The sequence below is a fragment of the Acartia tonsa genome, chromosome 10 (assembly GCF_053477335.1).
Source record: "Acartia tonsa isolate MP-2025a chromosome 10, ASM5347733v1, whole genome shotgun sequence".
Classification (NCBI taxonomy): domain Eukaryota; kingdom Metazoa; phylum Arthropoda; class Copepoda; order Calanoida; family Acartiidae; genus Acartia; species Acartia tonsa.
Window position 1 is genome coordinate 4,840,054 of NC_137269.1, and position 8,477 is coordinate 4,848,530.

At 30.0% G+C, this 8,477-nt stretch overlaps 1 long non-coding RNA gene across 1 annotated transcript; it reads right to left on the reverse strand.

Annotated features, from left to right (window-relative positions):
* Positions 1 to 2,217: 2,217 nt before the first annotated feature.
* Positions 2,218 to 6,541, reverse strand: LOC145329231 (uncharacterized). Its single transcript, XR_013882814.1, has 3 exons — positions 6,454 to 6,541; positions 5,155 to 5,250; positions 2,218 to 3,592 (listed from the first exon to the last, which is right to left on the reverse strand). It is a non-coding gene; the product is annotated as an uncharacterized LOC145329231 (long non-coding RNA).
* Between the last annotated feature and the right edge of the window lie 1,936 nt (positions 6,542 to 8,477).

Here is an 8,477-nt window from a genome sequence, read left to right on the forward strand (position 1 = left end):
CATGTTTTCCAAAAATATAAAGCATTTTATAAAATTGTTTCATTATCTTTTTAAAATTAAGATTTTAAGAATAACATTTCTCTTGTAGACTTTACTCTTGTAAACATCCTGTAGATTCCCTATCTACACAAAAAAATCGCAATAAATCTAATATATCTCAGAGCATAACCGACTGACAAATGGACCATGTAAATTAAATATTTGATGCTCATTGAAATAGGGAATCTTTACAAACAAAAATATCAACAATCTAACTTGAATAACAGCTAAGAAATTCACACTTCCTCAACAACATTTTTTTCAACTAAACAGATGGACAAAAAGACGTTGAAAATTATTTACTAAGTATCTAGCTTGGCATACTAAAATTACAGGGTCTTTCAGGAGAAATGTTTTTTTTAAAACTAATTATGCATTGAAAAAAATATATAAAATGTTTATATATTTGGAAAACCTGTTAAAGTCCATTAATGTTGAAATATCTAATAAGGATTATTTCAACAAATAACACCTTGAACACCGGTGTGTCCAAAGGCCTTATTTTTAAAGATTTATTAGATTGAAAGGTTGTGCAAAAAATTACATTTTTTTAATTCGAATTGCGCGGCTTTTGTGTATAGCAGAAAAATGTTATGCATACCGTTAGAACCGTCATGAGTGATAATTGTTGAAAATTTATAAAATATTTTTTGTGTGTATTTTGAAAATAGTTTAACTAATGCAGAATTTCATGTAGATCAGAATAGTATAAGTAAGGGGTTAAATAACAACGTATGTTCAATGGGTCAAAACCCTGTGTTGATTTTTAATTGGGTCTTTGAATATAAGCCAATAACATCGAAAATTTGCTAGCAAAATAAAAAGTCCCCACCACTGGGGTCTATATCTATAATTATACATTTATTGGTTAAGTAACAGATTTAACCCTAACTCTTTCTGAAGTATAACACTAAAAAACTATAAGTACCTTATAATATAAGTAGATCTGTATATTGGATTTCTCTCTGTTCACTATGAATGTTAGTTGCTGACTGACTATGATTCAATTATCAACCTAAATCATAAACAATAGTTATATTTATTAAAATTAGCTAAATCTCCGCCCATTTACTTAAATATGATGCTCAATGCGCGGACACCTCCCACTTTTAATTAGAAACTGGACAAGCAATTATTTTTGTTAAAAGGTAAAAATGGCGGCAAAAGATTCTGGCGGCAAATTATTATTTATCATTCATTATTTGATGATATAATTTGTTTTTTGTAGGATTAGGTCTATTGTAATTTAGGTCTTTTGTACCAACACCGTATTTTAGCTACTGTAACAAATAAAACTTTGTCAAACCTGTAATTAAATATTCTGCTTATTAAGTTACACAAGTGTTTATGTTTATTTGCACAATCTTCTGATTTTAGAACTTTGTTTTTATGGATGATTTCATCCTTGTTATATGATATTTACAATAAAAAAGATGGAAATGAATATCTATTTAACAAAGGGGGAGGTAGCTTTTGCAGAATTCCGTAGTGGTGTGAGTTTTAAGACTTTAAAATAGGAGTAGAATATGGTTCAACATAGAACTGTGAAGAAACGGCGGCAAAAACCGCCGCTGAAAACCGGTATGTCCCGCTAATATTTTTTGTCTTTTCTCGCTAAATTACATAAATTTGAATCATTTAAGACAAACTTATTATTTTCTAAAATGTTGACCTTTCCTTGGCTCTGTACACTTTTTTTAGTATTAAAAATATGTCCAAACTCTACAAAAAAAAGTGTCCGGAGAAAATATAGTGTAAATTTTATAGAATAAAAGTTTGTCTCAAATGATTCATAATTTGCTAGTTTGGGGAGAAAACGAGAAAAAAAAATCGGCAGTTTTTGGCGGAAGCGGCGGTTCAGCCGCCGTTTTTTTTCACAAATCTACGTTATACCCAATTAAAGCAACTACTATGCCGAATCATAGAGTTCTTCTCCTATTTTAAAGTCTTAAAACTCACACCCTTACGGAATTCTGCGAAAGCTACCAACCACTTTCTAGAACCAACAATTTAAATCCTATTAAGGTGAAGCCCCAAGAGAATGAGGTGGAGCCTTTAGTGGGTATAAAAATAAATAACCTGTGCATTTAGAAACAATTTTGGTAGGAAACTTGTTTTCTTTGTAACATTGCTATCTATGTATACTTGATGCATTTTTATGTATTTTAAATATTTATCTGAAAATAATATATCTAAATATTCTATTCACACAAAAACCAATAAATTAATGATTGTAATGTAAATTGCTTTTTAACAATTAAAATGATATTTAGATTTTTATTTGAACTGAGCAATTGGCATTAATCCTGTCTCTTTAAATAAACATTTGTATCCTATGACAATTAAATCTTTTTATTTAAATTTTATGATGAGCAATATCAATATCATCAATTCTATCTTCATCATAATTCTGTTCACAAGAAAGAGGATCTTCTATTTCTTGTTTAATATTTTCTTCAACATTGTCAGCTCTCATCTGGATAGAGAGAGGATCTTCATCAAATATTTCTTCTTCTTTAATTTCTTCCTTGATATAAACTTCTTCACATTTAATCAAACTAATAGATACACTAGACGGAACTGTATTATTATAGCTTTTCATCATTTCTAAATGTCCAGGAGATTTTTTATGTTTTAATAAATTTGAACTAGAGGCATAATGTTTGTCACAAAGTTTACATGAGTATGGCTTCTCACCAGTATGGATCCTTTTGTGCACAGTTAAGTCTCTATTTGTAGAGAAATATTTTTCACATTGATCACATGAATATGGTTTTTCACCTTTATGGATCCTCTTATGTGCAATCATATTACTAATTTGAGAAAAAGTCTTTTTACATTGATCACATGTGAAAGGTTTCTTACCAGTATGAATTATTTTGTGTCTAATCAAAGTACAATTCAGAGAAAAGGTCTTATCACATTGATCACATGAAAATGGTTTATCTCCAGTATGGATCCTTTTGTGTTGAGTCAAACTACTACTAGTTGTAAATGTCTTTTCACATTGACTACATGAGAATGGTTTTTCACCTGTATGGATCCTTTTATGAACAGTCAATTCACTATTTTGTGAAAATGTCTTTTTACATTGATCACATGAGAATGGTTTATCTCCATTATGAATTGTTTTGTGTTTAATCAAAGCACTTTTATCATAGAAGGATTTTTCACATTGATCACATGAGTATGGTTTCTCTCCAGTATGAATCCTTTTGTGGACAGTCAAGTTACCACTTTTTGTAAAGGTCTTTTCACATTGATCGCAAGAGAATGGTTTATCACCGGTATGAATTCTTATGTGAGAGGTCAAAGAAATTTTCTGAGTAAAAGATTTTTTACATTGATCACATGAGTATGACTTGTCACCTGTGTGGATCCTTTTGTGTTTAATCAAAGCACTATTGTCAGGAAAAACCTTTTCACATCGATCACATGAGAATAGTTTCTCACCAGTATGAACCCTTCTATGAACAACCAAGTTAGATTTGTGTGAAAAATTCTTGTTACAAATATCACAGGTATACATGCTGGTATATCCTCTCTCAATCTCCTAAAATAATATTTTTATTAATTAAAACACAAAATATAGTTTTTCCAACATTTTCAAATAAACACAACATTTAGGTAAAAACTGAAACAAGGATAACAACTTCCATAGAAGCAAAGCAAGTAAAAACAGACGCCGACGGCCAATTAACAATACAGAATTTTAAAACAACAATATCCAAGTTGTTGTCAATAAAGCAAAATAATTTAAAAAGAACAAACAACCTTTTAGTAACAATTTTACAGATACTTTTACTTTCTTTGTTGTACCTTATTGTTAAAGGAATTATCAGAACAATTCTGACATGCCTAAATTTACGACAAATTTACAGACAAATGTAAAAACAACTTTGCTTTTAAATATTGCAGAAAGAAAGTACCTAATAAACAAGGATGACAACATTAATAAAAATGAAGCTGAAAACATGGAGTGACAGCATTTTTATTTGTGTACAGAGGTTGACATGAATTTATAACCCAAACACCCCCCCACCCCAGATTTAGTTTTTATTACTATAGTTTATAATATTTAGCAACTCCTCCAACTTTAATTGTTCTAAATCAGTGATAAATGGGCGGAGTTAGAATTTAATATTTTAGGCAGGGGAATAAATTAAGGCATCTAAAGTTTGGGGTAAGCACCCCTTTACCCTCATCCCAGGACTCACATGAGTTAGGGTGGTGAATATAAATAAATACATTTACATAGAACTGGAAATAAATTGTTATTATAGAAGAAAAACAGTAATGACAACATCTATAAAAGCTCAAATAAACCAGACTAGCAGAAAAATCCAGGTATCTAAACGGATAAGACAGTGGCAAATAAATTGATGTACATTCTGTAGATTAAAATTAGTGGTTAAAACGATTAAACACTATGGACGTCAGTTCTGAATTAGCAGTTGCTACGCATTCTGAATCGTACCTTATTACTACAGGAATAACCATACCAAGTTTGAAATTTAAAGGACAATTCTAACATAACTAAATTAATGAAAAGAGCTTACCAATCCGGACAGAGGTACGGACGAACTGAACTTATTTATAGAAAAGCTTCGCTTTTAAACCATTTACTTAAATATGATGCTCAATGCGCTGACTCCTCCCACTTTTAATCTTTAACTGAACAAGCAATAGTTTTTGTTAAAAGGTTGTTATAAAATTTAAAAATGAATAAAGATTCTGGCTTCAAATTATTATTGATTATTTAGTATTACATGAAGCTACTCTATAATTCCAAATGTCCGTCTGTTTAGATATAAATTGGCAAGAAACAAATATAAAATTATGAATGTGTTAGATGTATTTATGGCAGTTACTTTAAGCAAGAGTGTATTTTTTGGAAAAAATTTTAACATTTTGACAAAAAAACCATCTAGCTGTATTTTGCTGGTTGTCTAAACGCCACGTACCCGAAATATGTCAATTTTTCATCATATAAGATTTGTGAAAGGTGGTGGATCAAACAGGACAAATGTAACGTGGTCTGTACGTACAAACCAACGGACAACAATATTGTAGATTTAGTTTGCAATTAAAACTTGATAAAAGAAATTAAGGTACCTTTTATGAGTTTATCCACAATCAAAATTCCTCTGCAGATTTATCTCTGTTCACTGTGAATGTTAGTTGCTGACTGTCATTGATTTTATTATCAACCTAAAGCATAAACAATAGTCTATTCTTTTTTTATACAAAATAAAGCTAAACTAAATATCCGCCCATTTACCTAATAATGATGCTCAACGCGGACTCCTCCTACAGTCTACTAATACATAATCAGAAATTTATTCTGGCGGGAAATTATTTTTTATCTTTATGAAAAAAAACATAGAATAAAAAAAGACCAAATCTATCGAACCTACATACTTAAGTTAGGTTAGGTAATGTTTAGTAGCCCCACAGGGTTAGGGCCCCCAGATTTATGGATGCTGTCATTAGGTCTTTTGTAGGATTATGTCTATTGTAATTTATTTTTTTTTGTTGTTGAAGAATTAGGTCTTATGCAACAACTTTGCAACAAATATAAGGGGGGGATGGTGCTAGGTGCCGGGAGCTCGTAAACCGTGAGTAAAATGTACTGAATCTTGAACTTGAAACTTGGTAAATAATCTAATTGAAAAAAAATCTAAGTTATTGGAATTGGAATTATATTAGATTCTTATCCCCCCTCACCCCAACTAGACCCTCAAAAAAATTTACTGGCGCTTCGTGGTTAAAAAATCTTGGTTTTTATAAATTTCACAATTTCACACCTAAACTGCGGGTTGTAAATCGTCACAAATAAATTAGGGAGTAATCAACTCTCTATTTTGGGATACAACCTTTAGTAATAAATAAGGATAATAACATCCATAATAGCTAAGCTCTAAAGTCAAAAGAAAGGACAAAGGAGCTACAACTTTTGTTGAGTGTGAGAACATTAATTTGTAAGTACAAACAAAATTGAACATTTTGTTGCAATATTGCATAAATACAGGATACAGCAGAGGACATACTTTAATATTTTGGATTTGATTATAAAAATGCCTTGCTTACAATAATGTAATTTGTTGTCCTAGGAATCACTAGTCCAAAAAATACATCAAAAATTATACAAAAATTAGTTGTCAATAGTTAAAAATCAGCCAGTTTTCATTGGATACAGGGAATTTCTTGTAACGATTATAGAGTTACTGCCTATGCTTCCTAAATCCTACCTAATTGTTATAGGAATCATCATGCAAAGTTGAAAAAGACAATTATAACATGCCTAAAATAAAGAGAATATTACGGACATAAGTACGAACGGACGGACAGAGGTACAGACTGACCAACCCTAATTATACCTAATAATCCTTTCGTAATAAAAAAGTGAATAACCTGTGTGTGTTTGTAAACAAAATAGTAGAAAACTTCTTTCTTCTTAATATCTATACTCTGTGCATTTTTATTTGTTATTAATTATTCTGAAAATAATATATTTACATTAGACAATTATCTTAATGATAAAAAACATAAAAATAATGTTTAGTTTAACAATATTTGTACAATGTTAATATGGAAATAAGTTTAAAAATAAAAACAATATATTTGTCATTATCAATATATTAAATTCTAAGCTTAAATACAAATTTATTTATTAACTAATAGAATGTCTTGCTATATGTATGTACGCATGGACAATACTATCTCATAAACGGCTGGATAAAATGTTCACTAATCTAGGAAGATGGTATTAAACTGAGAAACAATTCCTAAACCCTTATAGGATGATGAATTTAGAAATATGATAAAGTAGAGATGTTACGGATAATTTTTGATTAGTTAATAAATTATGTTGTATTGGATATTTATATAAGAAAGTAAAATAATATTCATAATTATCTGATTAAAGGGGGGGGGGGGGGAGTTTGTACACTTATAGGAAATGAAATTCAGTATCAAATTTTGGGAGGGACGTGTGGGCTTGTGTTTATAGTTATTGACCTAATTCTTTTTGTAAAAGCTCTTATATGACTGGATGTACACGGAAAACTTTTAAAATTGAATTTAGGGACTTTCCTTCTAAGGGATAGTGGAGCAAAAGACCCCCCAAAACACTAAAAATATGAGTTCTGAGCTTATTTTTAGAGATATCAACCTGATTTTTTTAATGAAAACTTTTTAAAAATAACTGAACTTAGTAACCATTACACATTTCATTTTGGGACTTTCCTTCTAGGGGCTTGTGGAGCAAGAGACCCCCCAAAACTAAGAATAGGAGTTCTGAGCTTATTTTTGAAGATATCAAACTGATTTTTTTTAAAGAAAACTTAATTAAAATAACTGAACTAAGTAACCATTACACATTTCATTTTGGGACTTTCCTTCTAGGGTCTTGTGGAGCAAGAGACCCCCCAAAACAAAGAACAGGAATTCTGAGCTTATTTTTGAAGATAACAACCTGATTTTTTTTAAAGAAATCTTTTTTAAAACAACTTAACTAAGTTACCATTACACATTTCATTTTGGGACTTTCCTTCTAGGGGCTTGTGGAGCAAGAGACCCCTCAAAACTAAAAATACGAGTTCTGAGCTTGTTTTTTAAGATATCAACCTGATTTTTTTTAAAGAAAACTTTATTAAAATAACTGAACTAAGTAACCATTACACATTTCATTTTGGGACTTTCCTTCTAGGGGCTTGTGGAGCAAGAGACCCCTCAAAACTAAGAAGCTTATTTTTAAAGATATCAACCTAATTTTTTATAGAAAACTTTATTAAAATAACTGATCTAAGTGACCATAACACATTTCATTTTGGAACTTACCTTTTAGGGGCTTGTGGAGCAAAAGACCCCCCAATACACTAAAGATATGAGTTCTGAGCTTATTTTTAAAGATATTAACCTGATTTTTTTCAAAGAAAACTTTTTTAACATAATTGAACTTAGTAACCATTACACATTTTATTTTTGGGCTTTACTTTTAGGGGCTTGTGGAGCAAAAGACCCCCAAAACTAAAAATATTAGTTCTGATCTTATTTATTAAGATATCAACTAGATTCTTTAAAGAAAACTTTATTAAAATAACTGATATAAGTAACCATTACATATTTAATTTTGGGACTTTCCTTCTAGTGGCTTGTGGAACAAAAGACCCCCAAAAACTAAAAAAAGAAGTTATGAGCTTATTTTTAAAATATCAGCCTGATTTTTTTAAGAAAACTTTTTTGACATAACCGAACTAAGTAACCATTACACATTTCATTTTTAAACTTTCCTTCTAGGGGCTTGTGGAGCAAATAACCCCCAAAACTAAAAATATTATTTCTGAGCTTATTTTTAAAGATATCAACCTGATTTAAAAAAAAAACTTTTTAAAATAACTGAACTAAGTAACCATTACACATTATTGATATCTTTA